The 12,225-nt window shown below is 50.5% G+C and overlaps 1 pseudogene; it reads right to left on the minus strand.

Annotated features, from left to right (window-relative positions):
• Positions 1–1,255: 1,255 nt before the first annotated feature.
• LOC129150615 (40S ribosomal protein S3a-like) lies at positions 1,256–1,416 on the minus strand (annotated as a pseudogene).
• Positions 1,417–12,225: the final 10,809 nt, after the last annotated feature.

Below are 12,225 nucleotides of genomic sequence, written 5' to 3' on the forward strand. Positions count from 1 at the left end.
GAGCATAAGAGGCCTTCAAAATCTGACTGTTGCATCTATCCTAATAGAGGTAATATGCAAATTGACTGTCACTCCAACACACAAGATGGCTGCCCCCATGTGGTCAAAGATGGCCACCCCCATGTGGACACAAGATGGCTGTCACAAGATGGCCAGCAGGGAAGGGCAGGTGGGGGGAACCAACCCCTCAGGGGAGGGCAGTTGGAGGGGACCAGGCCTTCAGGGGAGGGCAGTTGGGGGGTGACTGTGCCAGAAGGGAAGGGCAGTTGGGGGCATCCAGGCCTGCAGGGGAGGGCAGTTAGGGGTGACCAGGCCTGCAGGGAAGGGCAGTTGGGGATGACCAGGCCGGCAGGGGAGGGCAGTTAGGGGCAATCGGGCTGGCAGGGGAGGAACTAGGCATCGATCAGGTTGGCAGGGGAGTGGTTAGGGGGTGATCAGGCTGGCAGGCAGAAGTGGTTAGGGGAAATCAGGCAGGCAGGCAGGTGAGCAGTTGGGAGCCAGCAGTCCTGGATTTTGAGAAGGATGTCCGAGGTGGGATCAGGCCTAAACGGGCAGTTGGATATCCCTTGAGGGGTCCCAGATTGGAGAGGGTGCAGGCTTGGCTGAGGGACACATCCCCCCCATGCATGAATTTCATGCACTGGGCCTCTAGTATATATATAAAAGCCTAACTGACTGTTATAACCAGTCGATCAAATGACCAGTCAACCGGTCGCTATGATGCGCACTGATCACCAAGGGGCAGATGCTCAATTCAGGAGCTGCCACTTGGTGGTGAGTGCACTCCCACAGCCACCCTCCTGTGGTCCCTCCCCCCAGATGGCCAGGTGGTCAATGCACTCCCACAACCAACCTCCTGCAGTTCCTCCCCCTGGTTGGTCGGCCCTGATCAGCCCTGATCTGGACTTTGTGAGATGGCCTCGATGGCCCCGATCGCTGGCCAGGCTGAGGGACCCCACCCATGCAGAAATCTGTGCTCCGGGATCCTAGTTTTTTAATAAAATCAACAAAGAATAAATGAAGCAAATAACCATTGGTATTCCTGATATCAAAATGAGCTATAATCATACTTTGCTATTTTTTGACCATGGAGCACATTTTGTCATGGGTCATCCATGCCATGAAAATTAGCACTTTTTGCCCTGGACATTCTCAGTAATTAGTTTGAATTTTCTAAATGCAACTTCATCATTCTGCAGATCAACTAGGTTCACTTCAAAAACATGACCCTGAGACCATCAGATGTGATTTTGGTTTATTGAGTTCTTGTGACTAGTGCATTTCCAATATTTCTTATATTCAGCATAGCTGGTGCTTTCACATTCATCAATCATCCTCAGTAAATGGATCAACCACTTTTTTCTTGGCTCCCTTTTTGCTACCTTTTATAAAATGCTTATTCTTGCCAACCGCCATGGTGCTATTTGGAGAGACAAAAGGCAAAGTCTTATAGTTTTATTGATAAAGTTCTTTTATGTCTCATTAAGCTTATCCTTGCATGTTTTATGTATTTATTACTGTTTGATAATGCATGTATTTTATTTCCAAATCCTGATTTTTAAAAGGAAGCTACTTCATTGTACATATTTATGTTCTGATGATAATAATGAACTCCCAGTATTTCTGATATATTTACCAATTTAGAAAATTTCTGGATTAAGAAAATAATCTGAAAATAATAAACATAACTCTTCATTTCTTTTTTAAAATACATTTTTATTGATTTCAGAAAGGAAGGGATAGAGAGAAAGAGAGAGAGAGAGAGAGAGAGAGAGAGAGAGAGAGAGAGAGAGAGAAACATCAATGATGAGAGATAATCATTGATCAGCTGCCTCCTGCATGGCCCCTACTGGGGATTGAGTCCACAACCTGGGCATGTGTCCTTCACCAGAATCAAACCTAGGACCCTTGGGTCCACAGGCCGATGCTCTATTCGCTGAGCCAAACCAGCTAGGATGTAACTCTTCATTTCTAACATCTATTTTTTTCCTGAATACTTCAAAAATATTAAGTAATAATGGTGATTTCCATTCCATAATCTTGTGAAATTGTATTAATAATAATAATTATTGTATTGTTCGATTGTAATAATGATGAATTTGTTAAATCCCCACTAAGCATGATGTTAATGTAGCTTGTATAGTACCTTCAAAAGTGTACTCATGTTTTTAAAAGATGAAATTATATAAAACTAGAGGCCCAGTCCACTAATTCGTGCATAGTTGGAGTCTGGCTAGCCCGGCCAAGGGGGAGAGGTCGCTGGCAACTGGCTGGCAGGCCCTGTCCCCGATTTGGGTGGGGGAACCAATTGAGGGTGGGGCTGGCCATGGGGAGGAGCTGTGGGTGGTGGGCCAGTCAAGGGGAGGGTCCGTGGGTGGTAGCCACCAGTCTTGCCCCTGATTGGAGTGGGGGGCGCTGATCGGGAGTCGAACTGGCTGGGGGGCACCGTGGGCCTATCCGGGTGGTGGGGGCTGATCAGGGGTGGGGCTGCTCATGGGGAGGGGCTGTGGGTGGTGGACCAGACGGGTCCACCCAGAATGGGGTGGGGGGCCAATCGGGGGCCAGCAGCCAGGGGAAAGAGCTGTGGGTGGTTGGATGGCTGGCCCCACCCCCAATTGGTGTGGGGGGGCCAATCGGGAGTGGAGTAGGGCCAGCCGGGGGGAGGGTCTGCACGCTGATCAGGGTGGTGGGGGCCCATCAGAGATGGGGCCGGCTAGGGGTCGGGGCCATGACCTGATGGGGTCGGTGGGGGGGCTGATTGGGAACCAGCCTGGCCAGGGGGAGGGGCCTGCCAAGGGGAGGGTCCACAGGCAGTTGGCATGCCATCCCTGCCCCTAATTGGGGGAGGGGGTGCAGGAGGGTTGGCTGGCCTCCCCTCTCTTGATAGGGGTGGAAGAGTGGAAGAGGCTTGTTTGCTGGCTGCAGTGGGTGTCATAGCAACCGGTCATTCCAGTCATTACAGTGTTCCTGTCACTGGCTTTTTATATCCTACCTAATAAAAGAGTAATATGCAAATTGACCCTAACTCCGCTACACCCACAAGCCATGCCCACCAGCCAATAAGGAGCAAATATGCAAATGAACCCAACCAAGATGGCTACAGCCACAGAGAGCAGGAGGGAGGCTTGTGTTTCCCCAGTAACAAAGGTAGCCAAGCTTTCTGCCTGCCGTTGCTGGCCTAAGCCTCCACTCAAGGCTACAAAGTTTCAATTATAGAAGGTAAACAAATTCAAACAAATGGCAGCAGCCACTGAGCTGGAAAGAGCAGGAGACAAGGGTTGCCCCTGGCAATGGAGGAAACAAAGCTTCTGCAGCCCTGGCTGGCCTAGGCTTCCACTCCAGGCTACAAAGTTTCAATTATGGAAGATACACAAACCCCAAAAGAAATGGCTGCCCGCTACGGAGCGAGCAGGAGGCTTGGCTCCACTCCAGGCTACAAAGTTTCAATTGTAGAAGAAACATAAATCTTAGATACCAGGGCCTCTGCTTGGGTCACCAGGAGGCGTGGCCAGCCTGTAAACCACTACAGGACCTTCACCCTGGCTGCCCCACACCCCAAGGAAACCCCCACCCTGATCTGGGATACCCTTCAGAGCAAACCAGCTGGCCCCCACCCATGCACCAGGCCTCTATCATATCTAATAAAAGAGTAATATGCAGATTGACCATCACTCCAATACACAAGATGGTTGCCCCAATGTGGTCAAAGATCCTGCCCCCATGTGGACACAAGATGGCTGGCACAAGATGGCCAGCAGGGGAGGACAGTTAGGAGGGACAAGGCCTGCACGGGAGGGCAGTTGGGGGCAATCAAGCCTGCAGGGGAGGGCAGTTAGGGGTGACCAGGCTGGCAGAGGAGGGAAGTTGGGGGTGACCGGGCCTGCAGGGAAGGGCAGTTGGGTGGGACCCAGGCCTGCAGGGGAGGGCAGTTGGGGGGGACCAGGCCTAAAGGGGAGGGCAGTTAGGGGCAAACACACTGGTAGGGCAGCAGTTAGGCATCAATCAGGCTGGCAGGAGAGTGGTTAGGGGGTGATCAGGCTGGCAGGCAGAAGTGGTTAGGGGCAATCAGGAAGGCAGGCAGGCAAGCAGTTGGGAGCCAGACAGCAGTCCTGGACTGTGAGAGGGATGTTCAACTGCCCATTTAGGATCGGGCCTAAATGGGCAGTGGGACATCCCTCGAGGGGTCCCAGATTGGAGAGGGTGCAGGCTGGCCTGAGGGAACCCCCCCCCCCCCCCGCCGCATGCACAAGTTTCGTGCACCGGGCCTCTAGTATATAGATATATAAAGATACAGATGTAGATTTTAATATTGGCTTACATAAAGATATATTATCTCACAATACTAAACTGCACAATTCTTCTTAGTAATTATTCTCATTAGTTATTATTATATTCACTTTATTTGCCTATATAATTTTTACTCTTCTTAAATTGCCTGAGTCCAGATAATGCTCCTCCTATTACTGAAATTTTATCATTGTTCTTCCTACAACCTCCATCCACTCCTCTTAGTTTGTTCCCAATTGATAATCTCATCTATCCAATCACTTCAAAAATTTCTCTCGGTAAGTCCAAATGTCTTGGACCAGCTTTGACCTAACTTGTTACTTCTGTTTTAATTTTTGAATCCCTACTTATACCCTACTTCCTAGTTGCAACTCAAAATCAACATGGCCAAACCTATTGGAGAGACTCACTCCTCTTCTTGACAAGAAACATCCTCCAGACTTTCTTACCCTTATTAAACTCATAATTCTTCCATTATTTAATCAACACCCATAGTATCATCTCCAACTAATCCCTCCCTTGTTTTCTCTGTCCACTTAATTGTCAATGCTTGTAGATTGTGCTTTTACATGGCTTCTTCATCTTCTGTTCATGCTTACTGCAAATGTCTCCTGATGCAGTTACAGGGGGAAGTGGTCCTAACAAATGGGATATAAAGAGAGAGTTTGTGTCCCCTGAGACTTCTGACTTGATTTGAGCACCCTTTATTCTTCCCCTTTTAATACCTTTACCAGGTAAACTGAGGCATCTAGTCCAGCAACAGACAAGACGATCTTGGGGGTTAACATTATTTTTATAGGGATAAAGAGAAATATCTTCGCTAAGGCTTAAAAATATCTAGTAAAATGAAGACAAATATACATGATGAAGAAAACATGGCAAAAACATCCAAACAAAAAGACAGGGGATAAAATCATTTCAGATTCTGAGTTGACTGCTAACTTGATTTTAATGATGCCACCCAAAATGTAATGTGTAACTGCCCTGATATAACTAGAAAACTTAGCCTTTTTAAACTGAAATATGCACTGCCTCAAAACAGTGAGAAAAACAGAGCTATCAGCAGCATAAGCAAAGGAGACAGGAAAGGGGAGATAATGATTCCACTGGACTCTGCCTTGCCAATCCACCAAGGATACTGCACTCAGTGTCCAGAGAAACATTGCACACCTGCTCAATACCCAGAGAACAGCCAGAATGATGTATCATAGCATATGAGGAGATGAAATAACTTAGGATTTTTGCCTCCAAAAGAAAAGACTTAAGAAATAGGTTACCTGTACTTAAATGGTTCTAATCTTAAAGAGACTAGGCACAAACTATTCTAACACATAGAAGTAGAAAGATTCTTATTTTGGGGGGACTTAAAATATGGGGAGAAAAATTTAACAAGCTCTTCATCAAATTAATCATATAAAAATAACTGCTAGTAGTCATTGAGAGTTTTCTACCAGGCATTATGCTATACTCTACTTTCATGGTATCTTTTAATCTCCTCAACCACTCTGTAAGATAAGTATTATTACTTACTTCCCATCTCATTTTAAGATTATCTGAGCTTAATGTCTTTGTGAAATATAAACCTGCACATATAGCCAAGATTCTCCTAGAATTTCAACATCCATCTGTTCTGGTCCTCAATGTTTGTGAATTAAACTCTCAAATAATAGAGTGACTGAAAGTTGGAAGAAGTAGTGGAAGAACTAAAAGCACATGCTGATGGAAACATCCTTATATATTTTGCTTAGGGTGAGTCTTATTCTTCTTTTCATCACAGGTTCACAGATATCGATTTTAACCTCAACCAACACACACACACACACACACACACACACACACACACACACACACACACACCCTGATGACCACAGCCAGCTATAGTGTGTGGTATATGGCTCATCCTATATAATAATGAGGTAATATGCAAATTGACCCTCATGCCCTCACAAAGATGGCTGCCTACGACCAGACCGGCAGGGGTGTTAATTAGGGACAACCAAATGATGGAACAAGCAGGCTGCATGAAGCGACCAGGTCACTGGGGTGGCCATGATGGGTGACCAGGCTAGCAGGGGGGGCAGTTGGGAGTGACCAGGCTGGCAGGGGGCAATTAGGGGCGATCAGGCTGGCACACAGAAGCAGTGAGGGGCGATCAGACCAGTGGGGTGAAGCAGTTAGGGACAACCAGGAAGGCAGGCAGGTGAGTGATTAGAAGCCAGCGGTCCAGGATTGTGAGAGGGATGTCTGACTGCCGGCAGTCAGACATCCCCTGAGGGGTCCCAGATTGGAGAGGGTGCAGGCTGGGCTGAGGGGACCCCCGCCTCATGCACTAATTTCATGCACTGGGCCTCTAGTGACATATAATGAAACTGATGGCATCTGGTGTATACTGGGATATGTGTTATTTTATAGATTGTGCATTATATATATACTAGAGGCCCGGTGCATGAAATTCGTGCACTGGGGAGGGTGTCCCTCAGCCCAGCTTGCACCCTCTCTAATATGGGACCCCTCGGGGGATGGATGTCCAACTGCAGGATTAGGCCCGATTCCTGTGGAATCGGGCCTAATCCTGCAGTTGGACATCCTTCTCACAATCCGGGACTGCTGGCTCCTAACCGCTCACCTACCTGCCTGATTGCCCCCTAACTGCTTCCTTGCTGGCCTGATTGACCCCTAACTGCTCCTCTGCGGGCCTGATTGCCCCCAAATACCCTCCCCTGCTGGCCTGATCACCCCCAAGGCTTTTATTAGTATAGATATGACCCTGCACAGAAAATTTTACTAACCCTGCTTTACAATAAGGGCTTGACGATTGAATCATTAGGACCAGACACCAAGATTTCCTTTATTTGAATAGTGGAGGGAATACTTATCTTGTCTTTAAATTGCCCGGAAATTAAAATGAGATAATGACTTAGAAAAGTATAAAAGCATCACATAAAGACAACTGTCTTTTTAATGAAGTGGCAAAATGAAAAACACTTTTTATTCTCCCCTTCCTTCCTTTACAGCTTTTATTTAAACTTTGAAATTTATAAAAATTTCACTCCAATTTTCATTTCTTTATATTCAACATTATTTTGTATTGGTTTCAGGTTTTATATTAGTTACAGAATAGTGGTTAGACAATCATATACTTTACAAAGTGTTCCCCGATATTTCTAGTACCCACCTGGCATCATACCATCATTACAACACTACTGACTATATTCCCTATTTAAGTGACAATGGGTTTACAGGTTCCTTTCAATCTTTCTTTTGTGTTTTTTTGTCCTTACTTTTCTTTCTCACTTCTTCCCTCATTTTCTTTATATAGTATCTCAATTGGCCATCAAAGATCAGTGAAGGCACTGGGACACGCTTCATCCATTTTACAGACCAGGAAACTGAGGCCAATTCCAGTTGGCTGTGGAACTTGACTCAGGTAGCCCTCAGAGCACACAGGAAGCCCTCAGAGCCATGCTCTTTGCGCTTCCTAAGGGGCAGCGGCCCAGCAAACAGAACAAACCTTCCAGTCAGGCTTCCGAACCTCTTTCTCAAGCACCTCTTCATTGTGGATGCTCCACATTCTTTCTTCTCCCCCCATTCTTTACTGCCCCCCCTTCTCCGAAGCAGGTGGAAGGCTTCCCACTCACTGCCTAGGCATGCTCTGCTATGGGGCAGGGTGTAGCGAGCTTGCTTTTGGGTGAAGGCAGGAGCAGTAGTCACTGCCTCTGAAGTGTGAAGGCCGCCTGAGCGAGGCCCATTAGCACTGGGAGCTTCTCTGAATCACGTCAGTCAGTCCAGTACCCTGCAGTGCAGCACCCCTTCAATGAGGTGGCTCCACCCCTCAACCCCCACCTCAGGGGTGAGGGTCCTTGCCCCTCTGCCAGGAGTCCTTCCATGCCCCTTGACCCCTGGCTGGGCCCACCCACATCTTGGGGGCACTGCAGAACCTCTGTCTCTCTGCAGATGAAGCAGATCCCTGCCCTAGGTCTCCGCAAAGCTATGAATCTGTGGCCAGAGGCCTGGTCTGGGTCTCAGCAACCACATGCCTCCAATGTTCCCAGGGACCCTGGGAGGGGCTGGGCGAGTCCTGCCATGCCCCACCCAGGGTGGTGATGGCCCCCGGATCCCCCGGAGCGCCTGGCTCAGCAGGACTCGCCCCCCCAGGGTGGCGATTGCCTGGCTCGGAACGCACACGCCCCGCAGGGTGGCCATCACCTGGCTCCGGACCCCCGTATGTGCCTGGCTCGGACTGCACACACCCCCGCGGGTGGCCATCACCTGGCTCCGGACCCCCGGCAGCGCCTGGCTCGGACCGGACACGCCACCCCGGGTGGCACTTGCTGCCCCAGACCCCCGGCAGCTCCTGGCTCGGACCGGACACGCACCCCCGGGTGGCGATCGCCTGGCTCGGACCCCGGCAGCACCTGGCTCAGATCGGACATGCCCCCCAGGATGGCGATCGCCGCCCAGGGACCCCTGGCATCGCCTGGCTTGGACCGGACACGCCCCCCAGGGTGGCGATCGCCTGGCTCGGACCCCCAGCAGCGCCTGGCTCGGACCGGACATGCCCCCCAGGGTGGCAATTGCCACACCAGACCCCCGGCAGCGCCTGGCTCGGACCGGACATGCCCCCCCGGGTGGCGATCGCCTGGCTCGGACCGGACACGCCCCCCAGGGTGGCGATTGCCGCCAGGGACCCCGGGCAGCGCCTGGCTCGGACCGGACACGCCCCCCAGGTGGCGATCGCCGCCCCAGACCCCCGGAACTAAGAGGATTGGGCGCCGCCATCTTGCTCTTCTCAACGGCCGGATAGGCCACCCGGAGTCCCGCCCCCAGCCTCTCGCAGGCCCAATCATGGGCATAGCGGAGGTGCGGTCAATTTGCATATTTCTCTATTATAAGGTAGGATATAATTACTTGTTATAAAATTTAATCTATTGAATCGCATCCGGCACAGCCAGGGGTGAACCTAAGGAGGACGGTGAAGGGTTAAAGAAGACAGTTGGGGCTGGGTGGATCACTTGTGCCTGGATGAGGCCACAGAGAAACCCAGCCTATAAGCCAAAGCTTTATTTTATAATCAGAGCACACAAAGCAAAACAAGGGAAGTGGTCAACATGTTTACAATGTTCTTGCAAGTTTCACCTTGTTTTGGCAGCACTTGCTGCACCTCCCACAACCCATTCGTTACCTAGGAACAAGGAAGGACTATAAGGTCAATCTTAAAGATGCTAGGAGGGCTCTGCCCTCCAAGCTGGGACTTGTTTGTGGCCCTGCCACAGGTCAGTCCAAGGCTTGACCCTATAGCCGCTCCCTACAATCTATATTTTGTAAATTATCCTATCTAATAAAACAGTAATATGCAAATCATCACTCTGCTACACTCACAAGCCACGCCCACCAGCCACGCCCACCAGACAATCAGAAAGAGAATATGCAAATACAACCAACCAAGATGGCTGTAGCCTTGAAGAGCGGCCATGGTTGGAACTGGGCGATTGGAGCCAAAGATCAGAGGTGAAGATCGGAGAAAGCTAGGGTCCCCCACAAGCAATCAGATCCAGCTGGGGTCCCCTGCAGGCGATCAGAGCCAGCTGGGGGTTTCTGCCCAGGGCCCAAGCCTCAGCCAGAGGCTTGCAGCCTTGGCCGTTGGGGCATAGCCTGGCAATCGGAGCCAGCTGGGGTCCCCTGCAGGCGATCAGAGCCAACTGGGGGTCCCTGACCAGGACCCTCAAACAGAGGCTTGCGGCATTGGCTGGGGGCGGAGCTGGGCCATTGGAACCAGCTCGGGTCCCCTGAGGGCGATCGGAGCCAGCTGGGGGTCCCTTCCCAGAGCCCAAGCCTAGGCCAGAGGCTTAAAGCCTTGGACTTGGATGGAGCCGGGCGATAGAGCCAGATGGGGGTCCCTGCAGGCGATGGGAGCCAGCTGGGGGTCCCTGCCCAGGGCCCGAGTCTCAAACAGAGGCTTTAGGCCTTGGCTGCGGGTGGAGGTGGGCGATTGAGCCAGCTGGGGGGTCCCTGCCCAGGGCCCAAGCCTCAGCCAAAGGCTTGCAGCCTTGGTGGGTGGGGCAGAGCCAGGTGATCAGAGCAAGCTGGGTGTCCCTGCCCAGGGCCCGAGCCTCCAACAGAGGCTTGAAGCCTTGGCCGTTGGGGCGGAGCCTGGCAATCGGAGACAGCTGGGGATCCCTGCCAAGAGCCTAAGCCTAGGCCAGAGGCTTGCGGCCTTAGGCTTGGATGGAGCCGGGTGATAGAGCCAGCTGGGGGTCCCTGTGGGCGATCGGAGCCAGCTGGGGGTCCCTTCCCAGAGCCCAAGCCTCTGCCAGAGGCTTGAGGCCTTGGCCAGGGGTGGAGCCTGGCGATCAAGCCAGCTGGGGGTCCCCTGCCAAGGGCTGGAGGCTTTAGGCCTTGGCAGGGGCGGAGCCGGAGATCACAGGAGATAGGTGTGAACTACAGAGGAAACATCTTTTCTGACCGTTCATTGGCTAAGCTCCCTGTATGCCACTGGTAATATTCTTAGTAACTTGGGTATAAGAATCCAAAAAGGTGATCTAGGGCTTTTCCACCACACTTCTGGAGAAAAAAACGAAGGTCCACTGCTGGAGGGCTAAGAAATGTCATAACCTGCCCTACCCGGTTTGGCTCAGTGGATAATGCCTAGGTTTGCCAACCGCAGAGTCCAGGTTAGATTCTGATCAAGGGCATGTACCTAAGTTGCAGGCTCCTCCCTGGCTGGGGCCCAGGTCAGAGCTCATGCAGGAGGCAAACAATCTAAGTATTCCTCTCACTTTGATGTTTCTCTCTGTCTTTCCCTTTCTCTTTCACATTCTCTAAAAGTCAATGGAAACATATCCTCAGGTGAGGATAAAAAAAAAAAAAAGAAAGAAATGTCATATTCTATGAAAGACAGATCTTGAAAATGCCTATAGAAAGTTGTCATTTTTTCTTGGTGAAGGGACTGGAGTCCGTGTTGATGAAAACACTTGGTGGCTGTGGTGACTAGCAGTGGCTCCAGCAGCTGGGTGATGGGGCTGGTGCCTTCCCCTGATCAGATCAGCCTGGTTGTCTCTCACAAAGGGAGGCCAGACTGTGGCTTAGTAGGACATCCCCTGTGGCTAAGCCGTCAGTAGGACATCCCCTGAGGGCTCCCAGTATGTGAGAGGGGGCAGGCTGGGCTGAGGAGACCCCCCCCCCCCCAGTGCATGAATTTTGTGCACCGGGCCCCTAATCCTATATAATAAAAGCCCAGTGACTGAAACGGCGGAATGACCAGAATGACCAGAGACCAGAATGACCATGGCCCCTCACCCCGGCAGGCCACCCTGCAGCGAGTGGTTGGAGGTGATCAGGGAGGCAGAGGTGGTTAAGGGTGGTCATGCATGCAGGCAAATGGTTAGGGGCGATCAGGCAGGCAGGCAGAATGGTTAGGGAGGATCAGGCAGGCAGGTGAGCAGTTAGGGGCCAGCAGTCCCAGATTTCGAGAGGGTGCAGGCTGGGCTGAGGGACCCTTCCTTCCCTCCTCCCCATGTGCATGCATTTTGTGCACTGGGCCTCTAGTTATTCTATAAAAGCATTAAAAAGAAGATTCAAAGAAACTGTATGCCTTATTACATGACAGATTCAAACAGTTGTTGAAAGCAGCATAAATGATTTTCCTACTTTCTATATGTTCTAAGGCCATGGTCAGCAAACTGCGGCTCATGAGCCACATGTGGCTCTTTGGCCCTTTGAGTGTGGCTCTTCCACAAAATACCACGGCCTGGGCAAGTCTATTTTGAAGAAGTGGCATTAGAAGAAGTTTAAGTTTAAAAAATTTGGCTTTCAAAATAAATTTCAATCGTTGTACTGTTGATATTTGGCTCTGTTGACTAATGAGTTTGCTGACCACTGCTCTAAGGTAATAACTCATTATTTAAGAGATTTGACACTTGGAATCTGTCTGCATGTATG

Source organism: Eptesicus fuscus, chromosome 2 (assembly GCF_027574615.1).
Source record: "Eptesicus fuscus isolate TK198812 chromosome 2, DD_ASM_mEF_20220401, whole genome shotgun sequence".
Lineage (NCBI taxonomy): Eukaryota > Metazoa > Chordata > Mammalia > Chiroptera > Vespertilionidae > Eptesicus > Eptesicus fuscus.